The following is a 23680-nucleotide window of genomic DNA, read 5'->3' on the forward strand; positions in this document are numbered from 1 at the left end:
TTTGTCTCTGTTTAACTGAAGGAAGTTTTGGCACATCCAGCTGTTAATTTCATCAATGCATTGGCACAGCGAGTCAATGGGGCTGTAGTTGTTAGGTGGTAGGGCTAGGTAGATCTGGGTGTCATCTGCATAGCTGTGATATGCAATTTGGTCCTTTCTCATTATTTGGCTCAGTGGCAGCATATATAGGTTAAACAGGAGCGGTGCAAGTATTGAGCCTTGAGGGACTCTGCATGTCATGGATGTCCACTCAGACTTGTGGTCACCAATACTCACATAATAACTTCTCCCTTCTAAGTATGACCTGAACCATTTGAGGACCATCCCAGAAAGCCCAACCCAGTTTTCCAGCCTGTCAAGAAGTATGTTGTGATCGACAGTGTCAAACGCAGCACTGAGATCGAGTAGAACCTGCACTGATATTTTACCTGTATCTGTGTTTAGGCTAATATAATTTATTATCTTTAAGAGCGCTGTCTCTGTGCTGTGATGCGGTCTGTAGTTGCTCAATTTGGTATTATCCAGATTGCTCTTTTTCAGGAGGGGCAGTTATAATAACTGCAGTTTTCAGGGAGTTTAGAAAAGTCCCAGAAAGAAGTAAGGCGTTTACCACTTCTAGTAGATCTGCTTCTAAACAGTTAAACACACTCTTGAAAAAAGATGTGGGAAGTGTGTCAAGGGTGCAGGTTGATGTTTTACGATGCTGTACTGTTTCTTCCAAACTTTTGTCAATAATTACTTCAAAATAAAACATAGTAACTACTTTCTGAGGTTATGCTCTGATCTGTTTAACCACAATGCAGCTCAAGGATGTGCTGATCGCCTTTCTGATATTATTGATTTTCTCAGAGAAGAAAGAAGCAAACTCACAGCATTTGCTGTCTGAGAGCATTTCACTGGGAATCTGACTTGGGGGGTTTGTTAGTCTCTCTACAGTAGCAAAAAGAGTGCGGGTGTTGTTTAAGTTGCTGTTTATAATATTTGGAAAGAGGGTCTGTCTAGCTTTGTTTAGGTCCACACTGAAAGCATGAAGGTTATCTTTATAGTTGTTATATTGGATTTCAAATTTTGCCACATACGCTCAGCTTTTCTGCATTGTCTTTTCATATTTTGCACTGCTGTTGAGTTTCTCCAAGGCGCTTTTTGTCTGTCACTCTTCTTCCTGACTTTCACAGGAGCAATGTTATCAATAACATTCTTGACTTTTGAGTTAAAAGAATCAAGGAGAAAATCAAGAGTCTGCAGATATGCTTGGTGTTAAAGATATAGCCTTCATAAACAGTGCACTGGTATTCTCATTTAAGCATCGCTTTTTGACAGATATTGATCTAGCTTCAACGGTAGGAGAGATCAATATATCAAAGAAAATACAGACATGATCAGATAGCGCTACATCCTTAATGACAATGGATGAAATGTTTAGACCCTTACTGATAAGTAAATCTAGAGTGTGTCCACGATTGTGTGTGGGTCCATGAACATGCTGAGTCAGATCAAACGTATTCAAAACAGTTAGGATTTATTTTGCCATTTTGATTTCTGCATTATCCCCAGCAATAGCAAAGCAGTCAAACTCTGAGGAAATTGCTGATAACAGTTCAGTAAAGTGCTCAACAAATGCTGGAGAATATTTTGGAGGCCTGTGAATAACGATAAGTAGAATGAGAGGAGCACCTTTTAACACAATACCCAGATATTTGAAAGACAAGTAATCACCAAATGACACTTGCTTGCATTGATAGACATCTTTAAATAGAGCAGCTACACCTCCAGCTCTCCTAACAGCTCTGCAGACACTCATAAAAGTAAAGTTAGGAGGAGTTGTTTCATTGAGGATTGTTGCACTGCAGCTGTCTTCTAGCCATGTTTCATTTAGAAGCATAAAATCCAGGTTGTTTGTGGTTATTAAGTCGTTGACTAGAAGTGATTTATTTTTAAGTGAGCGGATGTTTAAAAGTGCTAACTTAACAGTCTTACTTTCTGTCTCTACAGTAATCTTAGCTTGAAGTGTAATAGGCAGCAGATTAGATGAGTTTGCCAAACGGCTTGAGAAGGCCTTGGACTTTCTAATAGAACAGAAACAGAAACAGAGAAGGCAGCAGGCACACTGCTTCCCGCTTGTTCTGTAAACATTTGACAAAGTCACTGTTATCATAGCGGGGACCCGACACACATCACTGAGAGCTGGTATCAGTTGTTTTTGGTTGACCTAGAGCAGATGGAGGAGGGTGTGGGCCCTGGTGTTGAGGCAGAAGCCGAAGAGCTCTCACAGGAGGAGGGGGAGGGCGAGCTGGGCCCACAGGCTCTGGTGGTTGTGGGGCTCACCATTTTTTTTGTTGATATCTGGGGGCTAGAAGGGCTGTGGCTCTGGTGTTATCGGAAGATGTAATATGTTGTCCTGGCTTCCCTGGCTGTTTTCCAGAAAGTCGTCTGAATCTTGGAGCAGTTCTAATCCTGTCTGTCTGTCTGTGGTGAGCTCTGTGGGCAGGGCTCAGTCGGGATTGTGTCCATGGGCAGTGGTTGTTGCGGCTGCGTGGTGTTATCACTGTCCCTGTGGGATGTGTCAATTGCATGTCCATTCAGGTGCTGAAGTGAAGTCCTGTGGTCAGTTGTACTCTGTCCAGGTGTGCTTGTGCCATTCAGGTTGAGTGGATTGCCACACACTGCTGAAGGATGATGGAGTGAGAAGTAGATATTGTACTTTAGCACTCTTGAACCCAGTTTGTTTGGGTGCAGGCCATCATGTGTGAACATTTGTCTCTGACTCCAAAAAAGATTGAAGTTGTTGATGAAGTTCAGTCCCTTTATGTTGCAGGTTTTTTGCAGCCATGCAATCGTGAAAACCTATTTGTTCCTCTTGCTGGGAGTGGTCCACTGATGAATGACTGAACTTTCTCTTCTAAGTGTTTCAAAAAGTTAATTGAAATCCCTCTTAAGGAGTTCTGACTAGAGCCCTGCATGGGCCCCAGGCGCTCAGGCCCGAGCCCGGCCCGTGTCCGACAGCTTATGAGAATTCTCGGGCTGAGCCCGACTGGGCCATTTTTTTTTAATCCTCCACAAAACACATGCTGTATTCCCTACATTACTCCACTAATATAGTCCACTAGAAGGAGTGAATGAAACAATTGAGTGAATTCGGACACTGAGTGCACCAGAAGGGCTGCCGATTTCGCATAGTTTGTGCTGTTGTTTAATAATCTTTTGAAATGTAGCAAACTGGCAGCTCCAGTAGTAATGAATATTTATGTTGAACTAGCATGTTCAAACCTTTTAAACGATTTAATGATCAATTAAAAAGGAACTTATACCTGTATGATAATGCTGGACCAGCGGTTTGGAAAATGAATGGATGATTGATTCAGCTGCGGGCGCCATCTCCTGGCGAGACGTGGGAATTCATTCAGCGCGCGACTCTCACAGTGCATTATGGGTATTCTCTAGCCGTTGAGCGTGCATCGGGTGTACACTCGTTATTGCGGTGCATTGTGGGATTGAATGAGTGCACTCAACATCGTCCACTATGGTTTCGGACACCACTACAAATGGCTGTCCCCTCAAATAGTGCCCTATTTAAGGGTATAGAGGGCGATTTCGGACACAGCCACAGTCTATGTTGCAGCCGTTAAAATAGTTCAGTTTTGTTTTTAAGTATTTATAATCCTTTTAGTTTCTTCCCAGACATGAAAATATCCAAATGAGGTGTCATTAGTTGCCCCTTGAAATAATCAATAATTATTTTTTTTAAATTTTTATGGAAGTGTGCGTGAAAAATTGTGTTTTATGTTCGGCCACAATTGTGACCGGTGGAATAATGTGTAACGTTACATTATACTGAAAATATAGCCCAGTTATTTAACACATTTTAAACTCTTTCATATCATTTTAAGGGTTACTATTAAACATAAAAACCCTTATACAACACTTATAGCAATACTGAGATAAAAGACAAAAAATAAAAAATACAAATACAACCATCTGTTGTTTTGTTGTGTTGGTTAGCACGTTTTATTGCAGTGAACCATTTCAGTCGTCTCTCGGGATCATTAGGAATATGATAACATGATTTCCCCTTTGCTTTTCCCCACCTGTTCTGGCATCCTGACACAGAGCAGCTGTCCACCATGTTGAAATAGTAAGGTTTGTAAGGTCTAAACATGTCTGGTTTTAAATTATTGTTCGAGCACTATCGATACCAATGCTACAGTGCCCTCCTGATGTCCTGCCAAAATGGCGGAGTTTAGATTGCATGACATCAACCTCCAGCGTTAGTGTCACTATTGCCTTGTGCATGGGAGACCAGGACCACAAGTAATTGTAACAAAAAATGCAGCAAATATTGACACAATTTTTGAGAAAAGCCGTAGCAAAATCAGTCATTTTAGGCTGCAAAATTCAGAAAAAAAAGTCCTGCAAAAATATGTATCATATATCATATTTGTTTAACCCTTTGACGTGTACAATCACACTAGTGTGATAAGAAGGTTCAGTGCATCACGTGATCGACTGCTAAATTCAAACGAGCTCTCGCGCTTTGGCTGGCACCCAGCCAGAGACAGACGCACTCAGCACTTGTCATATCTCACAACTATTCAGTGTTTTCAACCACGTTTATATTAGGTTTCAGACATTTAAATACACATAAGTACTAGCAAAACAATACATTTATAGTTTGTAAAATACACACCGATGTCTATGGAAGTGGCAATAGCAATGCTTTCAATTATAAATTGACCACGTGTTTTATTCATCAGATACACATTGTGTAGGTAACTATAAAAATTACTCTATTCTTCTCCCACTTCACTGGCCACTTACTTTTATGTATTTCAGAAGAAGTGGATGAATTGATGTGTTTGTAAATCCGACAGATTCACTTCTCTGAATTGCGGTGCAAACTAACATGGCGGCGCTATAGATCAGCTAACATGATCATTATAAAAGGTTTTAAATGACAAAACACGTTCACTTACACGTATTTGAGAAATGAAAAACGAAATAAATGCGACATCTGTCATACAGTGCTATTGTGAATGCGGTGTGTCACATGAAAAGTGATGCATTCTAAAATAAAGGTCACCATAAAAACTCACGCTGGGGTTAGCTAGAATATTCTAAACTTACGTGTGTTTAAAATATGATAACAATCACCTACACCATACAGCACTGTCAGAGAGTGCTTGGGAATTTTTAAACACACAAAACATACCAAAGTTAGAAAATGAAACATTTTAGAACTAAATAAATACACAAAATACAGAAATTAACAAATAAAACTAAAATGTAGAGTTTTTGCAATGTTAGGCCATCTATTAAAATGAACTTACCTTCTTGTTCACAGTGGCGTAATTCTCAGTTTTCAGATATTTCTGGGTGTTGCAAGTCTAAAAAGCACAATAGGTCTGTGTTGGTGTCGCAAGAGCTGTGCTTCGGTCCTTCAAAAGCGCAGCTTCTGTCAAACAGCTTCAGGATTGGCAGGTCCCTCAAAACATGCCCAAAAGGAATGAAAACTAACCCAATTTCCCCTCCCCCTATCCAATCACAGTTGAGAGCTGCGGAATGATACGGCACATATAAAACACAAACAATGACTAGAAAATGTACCAGTTTATATTGTGTTCGAAAGATTGAATGAATATAGGTCAAATAAAATCACAATAACAATGAAATAAAAATAAATACAACTCAAATTAATCATTTGTTCCTCTCAATCCCTTATGAGTTTCCCCTTTTATATATATGCTTACACCTCCCTTGACCCCTAATGGTTGCTCTACAACAACACATTATTCTTTCCATTAAATACCTGGAAATTTTGCAGAAAATTCCATCACTTTCGTGTTTCCTGTTTATTCTTTTCCTGTTGCACCTTTTCTGGTCAGCAGATTTCCATTAGAAATCATGGAGGAGTTACACAGAAAATAATTTGCAGTTCGTCTGTTACTGTGAAGGAGAAAGTGTGTGGAGAAAGGGGATGCTTTTTAAACAATATTTGTGTGTGTGTGTGAAGTGAATTCTGTGTGTGTTGGCAGCTGCTTATCTGTGCTATTCGGATGAAGTCATATTCGGGCTGTCAAACTTAATGTGTTAACACATGTGATTAAAGCCCTGTGTATACTTCGGCCCGCACACCCCGTCCGCGTGCAGCCCAAATTTCGAGACTGCGCGGACGGTGCGTGTGCAACAGCGCATGTGCAAGCAAGACAGAAGAGTCCACTAGGTGGCAATACGCACAGTACTGACCACAGTGTGCAGTCATCGAAGAAGAGTGTGTAAAGAAGTGATTTAAAAACAACACGCTTGAAACAAGATGAGTAAACTAAGAAGCACATCCTTCTCCGTCGTTTTAGATTCTTGTACTCTTGTGTATCTTCTGAACTATGTTGCAATGGTGGATGCACTAATTTTCTTCTCCGTTGATGACACGACTCAGTGCTGCTCTCCGTTGTCTAGTAGAGTATAGTAAAAAAGTTGTACTGCGCGCGCATCCGCGGTTGAGTATACTTTGAAAGATACGCGGACACGACTGTGCATGGGACGCGTCCGGGCGCGGAAAGTGAAGTATACCCGGCGCTTAACTGTTCAGGACGTGAACAGCTCTGAATATAACGTCGCAGGTCATTATCTCAAGATTCTGGTAAATACGAGGTGGCGTGAATGCAGCATAACTCAGGGGTGTCCAAACTCGGTCCTGGAGGGCCACTGTCCTGCAGAGTTTAGCTCCAACCCTAATTAAACACACCTGAACCAGCTAATCAAGGTCTAATTAGGCATACTAGAAACTTACAGGCAGGTATTTTGGAGCTGGTTGGAGCAAAACTCTGTAGGACAGTGGGCCTCCAGAACCGAGTCTGAACACCCCTGGTATAACTGGAGCCTGAAGATCTCCAAATGGGGGTGGAAGCTCCAAAATAGGGTGTGGCTTCCTCCCATTTACAGACAGGCACATGACATGCATGTGTGATCGTCTTCTGAGTGGTTGAATTCTACAGGATTTCCAGGAGATGTGCGTGTCGCGATCTTTAACAATCCACCTGGAAACAAAGCTGTTGTGGCACCAAACCCCTCGTGAAAAAAGAACGTCGTCATGTTTACAAATGTGACAATGAGCGCTTGTCAGGTTCAACTAAACACTGGATTTTCAAATGTATGTGAACTGTGTGAAGCTCACGGCATAATTTAAAGTTCTGTAGGGTACCAAGGTTGCCAGTTGACCTCATGTTCCAAAGTGTCCTCTGGGATAAGTCAATCTGTGATTATGTCAAGTATGTCAGATCTCTTGTCAGTGACTTCTGATCTAACCATGGCGTTAGCCCAGAAGAATGCTGTTGTGGAACAAAAACACCAGTCCAGTCAGTACAACAAAAGAGCTAAAGGCCAACCTCTAGCTGTTGGTGACCAAGTGCTTGTGGCTAACAAAGGTTGTAGAAGGAAATGAAAACTTTCTGACAAATGGGAGCCAGTCATGTAGACTGTTGTTGCCTCAAAGACTTCCATACACATCTATAAGATCCGTGACAGGGCTGGGAATGAGAGAATAGTGCATCCAAATCTTCTCCTTCAAGTGAACTTCCTCCCTCTGCCTGAAACAGAAATTGTTAGTTCTGATCACAAGGATGCAGAAGCACGCTGTGGTGGTCGAACTGGGCAGACGCACAGTGGTGAGTGGTGAGTCCTGCGTCGCCGAGATTGAGTCTTCAGAGCACGCAGATGATGGGCAGAATGAGGCCGAGGAACTCTCACATGCAGACTCTATGTCGAACATCTGCAATATGACTACTTGTGATGATGATCGCACTTCTCCAATCAAGAGGAGCCAAATTCACAAGTTGCTTTGTTCTTGACTGATGATAATATTGCGGCTGGTGCTGGTGCTAACCATTCATCTCAAACTCACGTCTCTGCCAGTGAACCCTTTAGGGAAGATCCTGTAGCTGATTTAAACACAGGTGATCATTACACTACCAGGTTTGGGAGAGTTATCAAACCAGTTTGCAGACTTATTGAATCTATGGTTCAACTTGAAACCCTGTTTGGTTTGGATTCTGGGTCTTCAGTTATTCATGTCTGAATCACAGTTTGGCTGTGGGTACATGCAGTCTTTGAAAATTGCTTTGTTCATGTTTTTTTTAATTTTTTTTATTGAAACTTGCCTTAAAGTACATGGTCCAAGATTTTTCAATTTTTAATGGGCACTTTGGTATGACTACAAAATGTGTAGAAGTTTGGCCAACTTTCTTCATATTTGTAACCCTTTTGTTTGGGTGGCTTTCAATGCTGTGTCTTCACTGTTTCTAAAGTGTGGACCATGTGATCACACTAAGAGGCTGTTTATTTGTTTTTATATATCAGGAGTAAACGATCAGCAAAACTGCCGCTTGCCGTCCAGTTCTTAATAACACAACGCAGAAAACAGACCAGTTACATTTAACCTATGACTTCCAAACATGTTTATTTAGTTTATTTCGGTACATAAACACAAAAACAAAGCAAAAAGATTAAATAAGACTCCTGAGGGCTGTGATATTCTTACAGAGGTTTGAATTGGTGTCTTTTGTAGTGAACAAGTTTGTATAAAAATTTGGAAACCGTCTGTTCACACTGCTGCCTTCTGGGAGGCGCTATAGGTCCATTCAAGCTCACACCTCCAGACTTATGAACAGTTTTTATCCAAGTGCCATACAAGAATTAAACTTATAATTATTTAAGGGACTGTGAAATACATTACACTGTACAATACATTATAAACTGGACTATTTTGTATGTGTAATACACATATTACACATTATACATGGGATTGTGCAATACTTTATACTGCTATTTATTCTTGCTGCTATGTGGAATATGCTTGTTGTGTGTTATTTTTGTACTTGTGTCTGTTTGTTGCTTATGTGTGATGCCACAAGTTGTACTTAAAAATTTCCACTATCAAAATCCCAAAACGTTCCTGCACAAGGCATGTTTCCACAAGTTAACCCTGGAATGTTTCTGCCCTCATTCTCTGGAAATCTTTTTGTTATTAAAGATATGGATCATATGACCTACACCCGAGCGTGGAAATTCTTCCTGTAGGTGATATGGATTCACTTTTCGCACGCGTTGTTTTGCGTAATGCGGTGTTTATATATAGGACAATCTTTGTTGAGCAGTTCAGGATAATGATTCACAGCGCGTCAGCTTGAATATTCGATATCTAAGTGTGGGCGGGAATGAAACGCCTCTTTCCGCTGATTGGTCAACCAGAATAAAACAGAACAGAATAAAAGTCCCTCACTCTACAGCTGTACGGATTCTTAACACGTTTATTCTACATTTCATCTCTTTCTCATCAAATAACCAAACTAGTGAATGGCTTGACATACATCGTACTGGTGCAGAGTCAGGGCTTAATTCTGTGCAGAGCCGGCCCTCCCTATAAGCGAACTAAGCAGCTGCTTAGGGCCCAGCCGCCAGCAGGGGCCCCCAAGAGCAAATAAAATGACAGCTTGAGTTTTACAGCGCTTATTCTATCAGTTGCAGTTCTGGCGCCTCCTTCCCAATACTGTACAACTCGACGTACATTTGCATCACATGTTAACGCAGCGGTAGAGTTACACTTACAGCACTCTGCACTTATTCGCTATCACAAAAGTTCATTATTTGCCTTGTCGGTTAAACATTTCATTCATTTCATTCTGACATGCGCTTTTTCTGAGCGCGTACACCCGAAGCGCGCGCACACACACACTAAAAGCCTGTCAAACAGCGCCCGAATAGTGGACTTTATCTTTCGCGTCTGATTGCACTAATACTGTCAAATACACACAAGGTTTACATAAACACAGTTAGATATGTCTAATGTGAAAGTAATCAGTTGAGAGAAAATCGGATGCGTGTCTGTATTTTAGATGTGTGCAGGTCTTAAAGTAACAGCGGCCTAATAGTAAACATGCTGCCCTTGTCCTTAAAGGGACAGTTCACCCAAAGATGAAAATTCTGTCATTATTTATTCACTCTGTTCCAAACCTGTATTAATTTCAACTTGAGAGCGAGTAAATGATGAGAGAATTTTCATTTTTGGGTGAACTGTTCCTACAGGTCCATCTGAACTGTTAATTTTATGTCATTATTTAAGCATTTAATTTATTTTGTCCATTTTGTACATTTACATTTATTTTTTATATAAGAAGATACTAGTTGCGTCCCAAATGACGCACTATACACTAATACACTATGTACTTATGCACTATGTACTCATCCATGTAGTGTGTGAATTGTATTTAGGTTATTTTGTCATTTAACATCGGAGTCTGATACCCCCTTTCTCTCCGCTACGTAATTAAAGCTGTGACAGTTGAGTGCATGAAGTGTCCAACATTCCACACTTCTTTTTTTCCCGTTAATTTAGTGCATCATCCAGGTATTTAAAGTGCACTTTTTTTTTTTTTTTTTTGGAGTTTTCAGTGTGAACGCACTACTCACACTATTTGTACTTGAAAACGTCATAGAATAGTGCACAAATTGGGACACACCTACTGTTTATCTTAAGTTATTTTAACCGAGGGGCCCCCAAATAAAATTCTGCTTAGGGCCCCATACAAGCTTGGGCAGGCCCTGATTCTGTGTAGACATAAATTGATCTACGCATGAAATATTAGTTTATCTCATAAATATTAATTTACTTTGCGGCTGCACACAACTACCCCCTAGCCTAAAACTTTGGCACACTGTTTTATTTAACTGACCAACTATAAAAATCTAGCGAAGCTGCTCGACGCACTGGGCAGCCGGAGCAAATGTACAATACATTGAAGTAAAGCGCAAAGTACCAGTATCGATTTAAGTGTAAATATGCAGCAGTCACAACTTTTGTTTTAGACAACATGGGATGAATTTGAAATATGACAGGCTATGAAAAGATATTTATTTCAGTATATTTTACAGTCACAGCATATCTATTAGGCCTACTCTATATTAGGCCTATTCTATATTGAGGTTTTTTTTTTTAATAGAGAAGTGTAAGAAATGTAGGTTATCACTGGCGTATGATGTCAAAAATACAGCATGTATATAATAGGCTGCATGCTATTTTTTTTTTTTTTTTTTTTACATAACTTTTGTTTTAGGCAATAGTCTTTGAACAAATCAGTTGACCGAGTGATTCAATGGCCCAATATATTAGAGATCCACTTGATATTTATTCCTGAATGAATCAGTGTTTTGAACGAATCGGTTGACTCATTCATTAACACAATGACTTGCCGCCACATACTGGCGACATTAATTTCATAATCCAAATATCATTTCATTTTGTCATTTATTTAATATTTCTGTATTCAAAATGTTGTTTAAAACATTAATCTCATTACATTATGCAATTGTAATTGCTACGCATTTACTGCCCTCTCTGAGCAACATTATCCAACATCTTATTAAATAGATCTAAAAGCAACTTCAGGTGCTGCTTCTCTGACACCTCTGCAAGCCTTTGGCTGATACTGATTTAATTGGTAACAGCCTATAGCGTCATATTATTCTAATTTAGTTGACTGAATTTAAGAACTTAACATTAAAGATGGCATACCTACATATTTAATAAGATTTGGAAAAAATCTTATAATCAAAATCAGTGAAAATCAATTGCCTTTATGGTAAAGTTAATTTCTGACACCAACAGATGCCTATAAAAATACTCTTCATCTCTTTATTGTTAGTGTTATTTCAGGGTTTTGATATCTTCTTTTAACTAAGAGAGCACTATAATAGCTATATTTAACACTATATTTATTTAACATTATTTATTTCTTTTACTTTTTTTTTTTTTTTTAAAAGTGTGATATTTCAAATTGGCATCTCAAACGAGTTCACCTTCATCATCAAATCATGACGTCCAATTCCCATTACAATAAAGTCCATCTCTGAACTAATAGCACCGCTTTGAGGAGCTAATAACATGTAATATCTTTTCATATCTGTCATATTTCAAATTCATCCCATGTCCAAAACTCAGGGTGTTGTCTAAAACAAATGTTTTGACTGCTGCATATTTACACTTAAATCGATAGACTACTGATTTGCACTTTACTTCAATGTATTGTAGCCTAAATTCGCTCCGGCTGCCCAGTGCTTCTAGCAGCTTTGCCACACAGATTTTTATAGTTGGTCAGTTAAATAAAACAGGCAGTGTGCCAAAGTTGTAGGCTAGGGGGTAGTTTATGTGCAGCTGCAAAAAAAACCTAATATTTATGAGAAAGAGATGAAATGTAGTTGCTATAAACGCATTAAGAATCCGTACAGCTGTAGAGCGAGGGACTTTTATTCTGTTGAGCAGAACCGATAGAGACAGAGCGCATTTAGTGTAATCTGAAAACCACGCCCACCGGGGGGGAAAACAATCCAACCGCCTCGCGTGAGGCTGCCTACTTGCAATTTCTGACTTATTACAAAAAACAGAACAATGCCTAAAAGCTGCTGTGTGACACGGTGTAAAGCTAAAAAACCCAGAAATAAATTTTTATAAGCTGTCGACCCCAAAAAACGAATGTTTAAGGACACAAAAGTGGATACAGGCAGTGAGACAGATCGCAACGGGTCATATTACTATAAGAACTACACTGGAGGGGAACGTAATCGGCGACAACATATGCTAAATAAACAAACAAAAACAAACAAACCATTCACTATTTTTAACCATGTCAAAGAATTATTTCACCTGTCACCTGTCCCCTCCAATGTAGTTCTTATAGTATTATGACCCGTTGCGATCTGTCTCACTTCCTGTTTCCACTTTTGTGTCCTTAAACATTCGTTTTTTTGAGGTCGACAGCTTATAAAAACTTAGTTTGGGGTTTTTTAGCTTGTTTGCTGTACACCATGTCAGCAGTTTTTAGAAAATGTTCTATTTTTTGTTATAAACCAGAAATGACAAGGAGGCAGCCTCACGCTATATAAAGTCAATGGGGACTGTTGGATTGACCCGCCCCCTCCCGGTGGGCGTGTTTTCAGATTATGAGCTTATGTCTCTATGAACAACTGATGACGACATGGTTTGATGTCTGGTTGACCAATCAGCGGAAAGAGGCGTTTCATTCCCGCCCACATGTAGAGATCGAATATTCAAGCTGATTATTCGTTTCCAATCCCAGAACGAAAAAACGAAAAATCAAGCCATTTTTTTTGGTTTTCTTTTTAAAAATGAAAAACAAAAAAGTGCCATTTTCTCGTTTTTTTATTTTTTTATTTCAATATTAAATCAAAAAACGAATGAATGGAAGATACCCTGATTCTCAGAGTAGACTAAATCTGATCAGAATACTCAGGGAGAGAGAGTTCACCCTTAAAACAACCTTCTAACTGAATATGTTCAGAAGAAAACATTGAAAACAATTATTCTCTAGTTTAGTTCAATAAAACAGCTAATTAATCTAACAGTTATTCAGGTGTCTCTCCTAATGCACATGCAAGGATTTAGGTCCATCTGGTGGCAGTTTATATGCGGAAAGTATATGTCATGAGTTGACTGATGATGTGACGTCGTTTACCTAAAACTGACAAAGAAATTAGCAAGATAATAATCAGGAGGCGCCACATGACTGCCTCTCACTCTCAGAAAACACATTCATGAACACTAAGACCAAAAGTATGTGTTTCCATACTGAATCACAAGGGGTGCTAAAGCATTGGGAGAAACACTGATCATCATGTGATGACTTATACACTTTTGGGCGTCGTCAGCAGAAAAATGAAATAAACTATTGAATCAGTGTGACTGAATATGTTCAGTGGTGTCTCCTTGTTGGTTCTGGTGACTGTATAAAGTCCAGAGTCTGTGGTTCTGGTGTTGTTGATGGTCAGAGTTCCAGTCTGATGATCCAGTTTCAGTCTCTGAATCTCCCAGCAGCACTATCATTATAAAACCTGATCTTATCATTCTGTCTGTTGAGTCAGGCAGTGAGAATGTTGTTTTGTCCAAACCTCTACTCGATCGTTTCCTCTCACTGTAGCATCAGGCTTTAGAATGACAGAATCTCCCTCCATCACTGACTCAATTTGTATCTCCAAACACACCTGAAGACGTTTTAAACCATTTTAATATTATTTACAACATTTAAAACATTTAAACTTTAAACATATTAAAATATTTTCACAATTAATGAATTAGGCCTAGATAAAAGTAAAGATTTCTGGCTTGTTGTGAATCACAGATTGAATGATTTGCAAGCATCATCATTTTTTACATTAACAGCACATGCAGAATCATCTCACGGATTTAAACAGAACTGCTACTTTCATAATATACTTTTAACTTACCAACTAAACACCACAAGCGCAACCAGAAAAAAAATCAGGTGAACCATTTTTCTTCAGCAGTTCACACAACAGTTTCAAATAGTCAAAACTCTCAATTCTGACTAGATGACATTTAAAACAACCGCAAAAGTGCAAACCGTACTAAAGTGCTCAGTGTGTATAAATAGCTCTCAACACGTCTGTTTAGAGTCTGTATGTCTTCTCTCAGATTGATTTTAGTTATTCCAAGTAAGCCTAAGAACAGTTTCTGCAGACTGTTGTTCCCTCAATGCAAGATTGTATGATATACCTTACCCTTTATGCCAGTAGGGCACATTATTAGGGCAAATCTGTCTTTCGATGATTTGATATTACCTAGCTTGAAAACTTTGAAGCTGATTTGTGTCAAGGTGTAATCAGGCTCATAATAGCAGGACAACACACACACACACACACACACACACACACACACACACACTTATTAAATCCTTAAAACAACACAACATAAGATACTTTGACTTTCAAAGAAAGTTTTCAGAGAAAATTCTTTAGCAAATATCTTAATAACAGTGTAGATTTGGCTTCCTTTTTGAATTTGAACTGGCCAGATCTCACAGGAAGCTGAACTGGAATGACAGGAAAATGAATTTACAGAAATAAATTCAGCACAGGCGATGCATTCTGGGAAATAAAGGGTTTACAACAGTTAATTTACTAAATATGATGAAATAAATAAACACAGACTTCTATAGTTGGCAATTGAAACACCTTTCAATCTTTTTTCAAGTTTTTTTTTTAAAAAAAAAAACACTTTTAAACAAGACTTCATTAAAAATTCCAATATTAAAAGTCTGTCTTTAAAATAGTCATTAATTTTTTTGAATTTCTGTTTGCAAATTTGTAATATAGCAGTGCTTCACAAGAAAACTGATCTTGTTTTAAGGACATTTATATGTTTTTACTTAAAGAGTCCTTAGTTTGACATGCAGACAGCAGTACCTTAACAGTGTCAAATTTAGAGAGTGAGAGGCCTTCTGGGTAGTGCAGCACTATGCTGGTGTTGAAGGAGTCGTCGCCTGGGTTGGCCAGCGAAACGAGGACAGTAAAATGAGCTTGATTCACCACCAGTAGTGTGTCGTTCCTGCAGAACAAACCGAACACAGAATCTCCATCGCATTCTCATGTTTAATTACAAAACAAAACCTCATGAAGAATGGCAATATTCAGAAGCATTTATAATCACATTTCACATTAGCATCATCTGATATATTTATCTGTTGTTTCTCATGTAAAAATGAAGTTAAGCTTCAGATCGGCCACACAGCTTTTACAGTTCCTTTGAAACGGCACCTAGTTGCATACAAAACATTTTATTTCGCTTTTGAATGTTGCAGGACCTTTAGGATCTTAAGAGTTAACTGCTTTTGATCTGATATTTCTAGGCAGAGAGAGACATGAATTTAACAAACCTATAGTGTATAGAGATGTTTGAAGCTCAGCTCACCTTGACATACTCCTCCATCCTGCTGTGGATATCGAGAATTGCCGCAGAGTTTGCAGAAAACATCTCGGTTTGTAAGAAATTCATTCGTATCTTCAGAGGAGACACTGTGTCAGCAGTGCAGCGCTAAAACAAACACAACACTTGCTGTTAAACCGAAGCTGCCGTGATTAGCTGAAGCTGTGATAGATGAAATGTACCAGCATGAAGATGGGGAAGCTGAAACAGGAGATTCCAGAATCCAGCAGGACGAACTGCTGCAGAGTCCGGGATGACAGGTCATTCTGAACGAAGAATCCTTGATTGAGTCCTCTCATCATGTCCACATTCAGGAGATGCAACAAAAACAAAGTGCAAGGTGATGAACGCTTGAAACTATCTAGTGCGCATGTGTCGAGCATCTGTGTTTGGAGTTTACTTTGAAAGGATATGCATTTGGCTATACGAATACACTAAGCAGCTATATGAATACACCATACGAGTCTGAATATCTGTGTCACACCAAACATCTTTTGTCCTCAGACTCTGGGTAGTTTTTAATGCTTGTTTACAACTGGTAATGGAGAAAACCTGAAGCGATCCACTGTGTCAAAGTGGTTCATTATTATCAAGCGTTAGCGTTAGGGGGGTTGGGGGGGGGGGTTATTGCTGCTCTCCCTGCTCTTATCCATGCTAGGCTGCATGGATGCGCAGGGAGTTCTTGCCCAGAACAGAATCATGACGCCAATACAAACTCTATGCATTATCAATCATATTTGACGATAGTGGTCCTGACAGAAGTACACGTTTATCCTGCCATGTCTGTCTGTTTATCTGTGAACATTTGTCTCGTCTGGGATTCTGGGTTAAACTGGCCACAAACACAATGTTTGGGATTGAGGGAACTAAAGCAGACTCTCACCTGAGCGTGTTCGGGGTTTATGCCATGTGTCCTGTCGCCCAGGTAGATGTAGACGACTCCCTCACCTTCGTTCTCAAGCGGCGCCCCCACTGCCACATCTGACAGGCTGTCTCCATTCAGGTCCTTTAGTGAAGCCAAACATGCCGCAAATCTGCCTGTGTTTGACTCGCTCACGATTAGTGTCTTCTGAAAATACTACAGAGAGAGAACACAATATTTATTTATCGGCACATTTATTTAGAAGTGATATCTGCTTAGAAATAGACAAAGTTTCTCAGTTTAGGAACATTTTCAGTTGTTACGACCCCAGGTCTAGGGTTCAGGATTGAAACATAAAGGAAATAGATAACCAAACAGATTATTTAAAAAAAAAAGAACTTTCTCAGGTTTTTATATTTATTGTGAGGTTAGAGAAAATATTTTTTGCCAGCAGTTCAAACAATGAATAAGATCGCAAAAGTAACTTCAGGGCCAGGCCAAAATAATAAACAAAAAGTGAACTACTTTAACCCAGCAACTAAATATCCTATCAAGAACAAAAGGTAAAAGAAAATACAAAGACTTCCTTAACTGAACTAAGGCCTAATCCTGACTTAGTCTAAGCCCTGTCTGTGAAACCAGGCCTGTTATATTTTAAGGCTTTGTGGCTCTTGTAAATTTTAGTAGATGGTGCTGTTGTCGATACTCTGAGGCTTTGAATCTTTTCCCAGTACAATCAGGGGATACTATCACTAATCTGAATAGTCGTAAATCTGTCCATACCTCCTCCGATAAAGTGTAGACATACAGCCTCCCTTCTGCCCTCGGCTGAGACTGATGAAATAACGGCGCTCCAACCAGAAGGAAATCTGAGTCTCCATCTGAGTCCACATCCAACAGATTTAGAGAAGCTCCAAAATATGACCCAATCTGTTGCCAAAAATGGATCAAAACGAATGTAATTGCATCTTAGCATATATATATATATATATATACAGAGCCTGATGTTCACAGAAGAAATATGAAAACAACATGTTCCACTAACACTTCACAAACACAGTCACACAATACTTACTGCTTTCATGTTGAACACTAGAAACTGAAGCGGTCTATGTAGAAAATATTTGACTCTTTCCCTGTTCCATGTGGCATTGCAAAGCCCATTATCTCCAAAATGCTGCAGTAAAAAGATTTGATATTGGGTATGCATACTGTATGGGACGTCCCCTATACTGACCATTAGTTTTTTCTACTAATGAGAAATTAGGTTTTTATAGGTGTATAAAGAAGAATAATGACATATATCTCCAAAATGCTGCAGTAAAATGTACTCATGTGAGGTATGCATACTGTATGGGACGTCCCCTATAGAAACCGACCATTAGTTTTTTCTACTTATTAGAAATGAGGTCTTTATGGGCCTCTGAAGTCAAATAATGTGACATATCTCCAAGATAGATAGATAGATAGATAGAAAGAAAGATAGAAAGAAAGAAAGAAAGAAAAATATCAGATAGAATGAGAGAAAGAAAGATATCAGTTAAAAAGAAAGAGAAATATCAGAAAGAATGAAAGAAAGAGAAATATCAGAAAGAAAGAAAGAAAGAAAGAAAGAAAGAAAGAAAGGAGAAATAGAAATAAAGAAAGAAAGAAAGAGAAAGAAAGAAAGAAAGAAAGAAAGAAAGAAAGAAAGAAAGGAGAAATAGAAATAAAGAAAGAAAGAAAGAGAAAGAAAGAAAGAAAGAAAGAAAGAAAGAAAGAAAGAAAGAAAGAAAGAAAGAAAGAAAGAAAGAAAGGAGAAAAATAAATAAAGAAACCAGAAAGAAAGAGAAATATCAGAAAGAAAGAAAGACAGAAAGAAAGGAAGGAGAAATAGAAAGAAAGAAAGAAAGAAAGAAAGAAAGAAAGAAAGAAAGAAAGAAATCGGATAGAAAGAAAGAAAGAGAAAGAAAGAAAGAAAAATATCAGATAGAAAGAGAGAAAGATATCAGTTAAAAAGAAAGAAATATCAGAAAGAAAGAAAAAAGAAAGAGAATGAAAGAAAGAGAAATATCAGAAAGAAAGAAAGAAAGGAGAAATAGAAAGAAAGAAAGAAAGAAAGAAAGAAAGAAAGGAGAAATAGAAAGAAAGAAAGAAAGAAAGAAAGAAAGAAAGAAAGAAAGAAAGAAAGAAAGAAAGAAAGAAAGAAAGAAAGACAGAAAGAAAGGAAGGAGAAATATCAGAAAGAAAGGAAGGAGAAATATCAGAAAGAAAGAAAGAAAGAAAGAAAGAAAGAAAGAAAGAAAGGAGAAAAAGAAAGAAAGAAAGAAAGAAAGAAAGAGAAAGAAAGAAAGAAAGAAAGAAAGAAAGAAAGAAAGAAAGAAAGAAAGGAGAAAAATAAATAAATAAAGAAACCAGAAAGAAAGAGAAATATCAGAAAGAAAGAAAGAAAGACAGAAAGAAAGGAAGGAGAAATAGAAATAAATAAAGAAAGAAAGAAAGAAAGAAAGAAAGGAGAAAAAAAGAAAGAAAGAAAGAAAGAAAGAAAGAAACCAGAAAGAAAGAGAAATATCAGAAAGAAAGAAAGAAAGACAGACAGACAGACAGAAAGAAAGAAAGAAAGAAAGAAAGAAAGAAAGAAAGAAAGACAGAAAGACAGAAAGAAAGGAAGGAGAAATAGAAAGAAAGAAAGAAAGAAAGAAAGAAAGAAAGAAAGGAAGGAAGGAGAAATAGAAAGAAAGAAAGAAAGAAAGAAAGAAAGGAGAAATAGAAAGAAAGAAAGAAAGAAAGAAAGAAAGAAAGAAAGAAAGGAAGGAAGGAGAAATAGAAAGAAAGAAAGAAAGAAAGAAAGGAGAAATAGAAAGAAAGAAAGAGAAAGAAAGAAAGAAAGAAAGAAAGAAAGAAAGAAAGAAAGGAGAAAAATAAATAAATAAAGAAACCAGAAAGAAAGAGAAATATCAGAAAGAAAGAAAGAAAGAAAGACAGAAAGAAAGGAAGGAGAAATAGAAATAAATAAATAAAGAAAGAAAGAAAGAAAGAAAGAAAGAAAGAAAGAAAGAAAGGAGAAAAAAAGAAAGAAAGAAAGAAAGAAAGAAAGAAACCAGAAAGAAAGAGAAATATCAGAAAGAAAGAAAGAAAGAAAGACAGACAGACAGACAGAAAGAAAGAAAGAAAGAAAGAAAGAAAGAAAGAAAGAAAGAAAGACAGAAAGACAGAAAGAAAGGAAGGAGAAATAGAAAGAAAGAAAGAAAGAAAGAAAGAAAGAAAGAAAGAAAGGAAGGAAGGAGAAATAGAAAGAAAGAAAGAAAGAAAGAAAGGAGAAATAGAAAGAAAGAAAGAAAGAAAGAAAGAAAGAAAGAAAGGAAGGAAGGAGAAATAGAAAGAAAGAAAGAAAGAAAGAAAGGAGAAATAGAAAGAAAGAAAGAAAGAAAGAAAGAAAGAAAGAAAGAAAGAAACCAGAAAGAAAGAGAAATATCAGAAAGAAAGAAAGAAAGACAGAAAGAAAGGAAGGAGAAATAGAAAGAAAGAAAGAAAGAAAGACAGAAAGGAGAAAAAGAAAGAAAGAAAGAAAGAAAGAAAGAAAGAAAGAAACCAGAAAGAAAGAGAAATATCAGAAAGAAAGAAAGAAAGAAAGAAAGGAGAAATAGAAAGAAAGAAAGAAAGAAAGAAAGAAAGAAAGAAAGAAAGAAAGAAAGAAAGAAAGAAAGAAAGGAGAAATAGAAAGAAAGAAAGAAAGAAAGAAAGAAAGAAAGAGAAAGGAAGGAGAAATAGAAAGAAAGAAAGAAAGAAAGAAAGAAAGAAAGAAAGAAAGAAAGGAGAAAGAAAGAAAGAAAGAAAGAAAGAAAGAAAGAAAGAAACCAGAAAGAAAGAGAAATATCAGAAAGAAAGAAAGAAAGAAAGAAAGAAAGAAAGAAAGACAGAAAGAAAGGAAGGAGAAATAGAAAGAAAGAAAGAAAGAAAGAAAGAAAGAAAGAAAGGAAGGAGAAATAGAAAGAAAGAAAGAAAGAAAGAAAGAAAGAAAGAAAGACAGAAAGGAGAAAAAGAAAGAAAGAAAGAAAGAAACCAGAAAGAAAGAGAAATATCAGAAAGAAAGAAAGAAAGAAAGAAAGAAAGAAAGAAAGAAAGAAAGAAAGGAGAAATAGAAAGAAAGAAAGAAAGAAAGAAAGAAAGAAAGAAAGAAAGAGAAAGGAAGGAGAAATAGAAAGAAAGAAAGAAAGAAAGAAAGAAAGAAAGAAAGGAGAAAGAAAGAAAGAAAGAAAGAAAGAAAGAAAGAAAGAAAGAAAGAAAGAAAGAAAGAAACCAGAAAGAAAGAGAAATATCAGAAAGAAAGAAAGACAGAAAGAAAGGAAGGAGAAATAGAAAGAAAGAAAGAAAGAAAGAAAGAGAAAGAAAGAAAGAAAGAAAGAAAGGAAGGAGAAATAGAAAGAAAGAAAGAAAGAAAGAAAGAAAGGAGAAAAAGAAAGAAAGAAAGAAAGAAAGAAAGAAAGAAAGAAAGAAAGAAAGAAAGAAAGGAGAAAAATAAAGAAAGACAGAAAGAAAGGAAGGAGAAATAGAAAGAAAGAAAGAAAGAAAGAAAGAAAGAAAGAAAGAAAGAACGAAAGTAAGGAGAAAAAGAAAGAAAGAAAGAAAGGAGAAAAAGAAAGAAAGAACGAAAGTAAGGAGAAAAAGAAAGAAAGAAAGAAAGAAAGAAAGAAAGAAAGAAAGAAAGAGAAATATCAGAAAAAAAGAAAGGAAGGAGAAATAGAAAGAAAGAAAGGAGAAAAAGAAAGAAAGAAAGAAAGAAAGAAAGAAAGAAAGAAAGAAAGAAAGGAGAAAAATAAATAAATAAAGAAACCAGAAAGAAAGAGAAATATCAGAAAGAAAGAAAGAAAGACAGAAAGAAAGGAAGGAGAAATAGAAATAAAGAAAGAAAGAAAGAAAGAAAGAAAGAAAGAAACCAGAAAGAAAGAGAAATATCAGAAAGAAAGAAAGAAAGAAAGACAGAAAGAAAGAAAGAAAGAAAGAAAGGAAGGAAAGAAAGAAAGAAAGAAAGAAAGAAAGAAAGAAAGAAAGACAGAAAGGAGAAAAAGAAAGAAAGAAAGAAAGAAAGAAAGAAAGAAAGAAAGAAAGAAAGAAAGAAAGAAAGAAACCAGAAAGAAAGAGAAATATCAGAAAGAAAGAAAGAAAGAAAGAAAGAAAGAGAAATATCAGAAAAAAAGAAAGGAAGGAGAAATAGAAAGAAAGAAAGAAAGAAAGAAAGAAAGAAAGAAAGAAAGAAAGAGAAATATCAGAAAGAAAGAAAGAAAGAAAGAAAGAAAGAAAGAAAGAAAGAAAGAAAGAAAGACAGAAAGGAGAAAAAGAAAGAAAGAAAGAAAGAAAGAAAGAAAGAAAGAAAGAAAGAAAGAAAGAAACCAGAAAGAAAGAGAAATATCAGAAAGAAAGAAAGAAAGAAAGAAAGAGAAATATCAGAAAAAAAGAAAGGAAGGAGAAATAGAAAGAAAGAAAGAAAGAAAGAAAGAAAGAAAGAGAAATATCAGAAAGAAAGAAAGAAAGAAAGAAAGAAAGACAGAAAGAAAGGAAGGAGAAATATCAGAAAGAAAGAAAGAAAGAAAGACAGAAAGAAAGAAAGGAGAAAAAGAAATAAAGAAAGAAAGAGAAAGAAAGAAAGGAGAAAAATAAATAAAGAAAGAAAGAAACCAGAAAGAAAGAGAAATATCAGAAAGAAAGAAAGAAAGAAAGACAGAAAGAAAGGAAGGAAGGAGAAATAGAAAGAAAGAAAGAAAGAAAGAAAGAAAGAAAGAAAGACAGAAATGAGAAAAAGAAAGAAAGAAAGAAAGACAGAAATGAGAAAAAGAAAGAAAGAAAGAAAGAAAGAAAGAAAGAAAGAAAGAAAGAAAGAAAGAAACCAGAAAGAAAGAGAAATATCAGAAAGAAAGAAAGAAAGAAAGACAGAAAGAAAGAAAGGAAGGAAAGAAAGAAAGAAAGAAAGAAAGAAAGACAGAAAGGAGAAAAAGAAAGAAAGAAAGAAAGAAAGAAAGAAAGAAAGAAAGAAAGAAAGAAAGAAAGAAACCAGAAAGAAAGAGAAATATCAGAAAGAAAGAAAGAAAGAAAGAAAGAAAGGAAGGAGAAATAGAAAGAAAGAAAGAAAGAAAGAAAGAAAGAAAGAAAGAAAGAAAGAAAGGAGAAATACTTTTTTTCTGGCTTGACTGGAGAAGTGGATGAATTGACGTGTTGTAAATCCGACAGATTCACTTAAGAAAATAAATCTGTCTATTTTGGATGCGGTGTGTCACATGACAAACATGACACGTCGTCATGGAAATAATAAGGTGATGCATTCTAAAATAAAGGTCACCATAAAAACTCACGCTGGGGTCAGCTAGAAAATTCCAAACTTACGTGTGTTTAAAATATGATAACAATCACCTACACCATACAGCACTGTCAGAGAGTGCTTGGGAATTTTTAAACACATGAAACATACCAAAGTTAGAAAATGAAACATTTTAGAAGTAAATAAATACACAAAGTACAGAAATTAACAAAGAAAACTAAAATGTAGAGTTTTTGCAATGTTAGGCCATCTATTAAAATGAACTTACCTTCATGTTCACAGTGGCGTAATTCTCAGTTTTCAGATATTTCTGGGTTTTTCAAGTCTAAAAAGCACAATAGGTCTGTGTTGGTGTCGCAAGAGCTGTGCTTCGGTCCTTCAAAAGCGCAGCTTCTGTCAAACAGCTTCAGGATTGGCAGGTCCCTCAAAACATGCCCAAAAGGAATGAAAACTAACCCAATTTCCCCTCCCCCTATCCAATCACAGTTGAGAGCTGCGGAATAATACGTCACATATAAAACACAAACAATGACTAGAAAATGTACCAGTTTATATTGTGTTCGAAAGATTGAATGAATGTAGGTCAAATAAAATCACAATAACAATGAAATAAAAATAAATACAACTCAAATTAATCATTTGTTCCTCTCAATTCCTCTCAATTCCTGTGTGTGCGTGTCAATAGTCACTAGGTGTAGATGTAAGTAGTAGTGCAATAGTCTGGAGTGCAACAGTCAGTAGT

The 23680-nt window shown here is 36.8% G+C and overlaps 1 long non-coding RNA gene across 1 annotated transcript; it reads right to left on the reverse strand.

Moving 5' to 3' along the window:
- Positions 1-13284: 13284 nt before the first annotated feature.
- LOC127508253 (uncharacterized) lies at positions 13285-23374 on the reverse strand. Its single transcript, XR_007928751.1, has 6 exons — positions 23207-23374; positions 17430-17576; positions 15967-16862; positions 15770-15892; positions 15265-15406; positions 13285-14043 (listed from the first exon to the last, which is right to left on the reverse strand). It is a non-coding gene; the product is annotated as an uncharacterized LOC127508253 (long non-coding RNA).
- Positions 23375-23680: the final 306 nt, after the last annotated feature.

Source organism: Ctenopharyngodon idella, chromosome 3 (assembly GCF_019924925.1).
Source record: "Ctenopharyngodon idella isolate HZGC_01 chromosome 3, HZGC01, whole genome shotgun sequence".
NCBI classification, from domain to species: Eukaryota; Metazoa; Chordata; class Actinopteri; order Cypriniformes; family Xenocyprididae; genus Ctenopharyngodon; species Ctenopharyngodon idella.